This window comes from Octopus bimaculoides, chromosome 23 (genome assembly GCF_001194135.2).
Source record: "Octopus bimaculoides isolate UCB-OBI-ISO-001 chromosome 23, ASM119413v2, whole genome shotgun sequence".
NCBI lineage: Eukaryota > Metazoa > Mollusca > Cephalopoda > Octopoda > Octopodidae > Octopus > Octopus bimaculoides.
The window spans coordinates 8,050,720-8,052,352 of NC_069003.1; positions in this window are offsets into that span (position 1 = coordinate 8,050,720).

The window sequence follows — 1,633 nt, forward strand, 5'->3', positions numbered from 1 at the left end:
ATGCTGGAGCACCGCCTTTAGTCGAGCAAATCGACCCCAGGACTTATTCTTTGTAAGCTTAGTACTTATTCCATCGTCTCTTTTGCCGAACCGCTAAGTTACGGGGACGTAAACGCACCAGCATCGGTTGTCAAGCGATGTTGGGGAGGGGACAAACACAGACACGCAAACATTCTTTTACATGTTTCAGTCATTTGACTGCGACCATGCTGGAGCACCACCTTTAAGGGGGTTTTAGTCGAACACATCGACCCTAGGACTTATTCTTTGAAAGCTTAGTGCTTATGCTGTCGGTCTCTTTTGTCGAACCACTAAGTTACGGGGATGTAAACACACCAACATCGGCTGTCAAGTGACGGTGGTTGGACAAACACAGACACAAAGGCATACACATATAGATATATACATATACGACGGGCTTCTTTCAGTTTCCGTCTATCAAAACCACTCACAGGTCTGATATATACGTATACGAGGGCTTCTTTCAGTTTCCGTCCATCAAATTCACTCACAAGGCTTTAGTCGGCCGAAGCCATAGTAGAAGACACTTGCCACTCAGTGGGACTGAACCCGGAACCATGTGGTTAAAAAGCAAGCTTCTTACCACACAGCCACGCTTGCGGCTTTTGGTCTTTTTTTAAAGTTGAGCTCTTTATTTGCCTCTTTTGATGAACTGCAAAGTTGGGGTGGACGTAAACAAACTAATACCGGTTGTCAAGCAATGAACACACACACACACAAATATACGACCGACTTCCACGCAGTTTCCATTTACGAAATTCACTCACAAGGCATTGGTTGACCCGGGTCTATAGTTGAAGACACTTACCCAAGTGGCCGCGCAGCGGGACTGAACCCAGAACCACATGGTCGCAAATCAAACTGCTCAACCATCTAGTCATGCCTGTGCTTATGTGTGTATTGCGTTGGTATAAATACAGCAATAATGATGTGGTGGCAGAATATTCCAGCCGAGGTGACACTTCACCTGTTGTCAGAGTACTACACTGGTTCGATTCCCGACTTAACACTCCTTCGAACTTGCTGGCCTTCTGCCAAAATTCGAAACCATTATTATTCTATGTTGTCTATTCTGGGTTACATTGCTTCTATTACATCATCCATCAAGCTATTTATTATTTATTTCTAAGCATTTGACTGTTACAAATCGATGAAATATATTAACTACACAATACACGCTGCAGCCCTGAAATGTTAATTTACTTACTCAAAGAGGCGGCGAGCTGGCAGAAACGTTAGTACACCGGGCGAAATGCATAGCGGTATTTCGTCTGTCTTTACGCTCTGAGTTCAAATTCCGCCGAGGTCGACTTTGCCTTTCATGCTTTCGGGGTCGATTAAATTAAGTACCAGTCACGTACTGGAGTCGATCTAATCAACTGGCCCCCTTACCCAAAAATTTCGGACCTTGTGTCTAAAGTAGAAACGAATTTACTTACTGAACGGCAACATTTTACATTGTTGATACTCCGAGAGTCACATCTGATAAACCACAAGCATAGACCTATGCGATGCAAATTTTTCATGGTGTCGCTTCATTTGCCATTTTGAGATCAGCCAAAAGCATATCAGTTCTATAAATGTTTCCCCAGCGCAGCATAGCAAGCAAGGT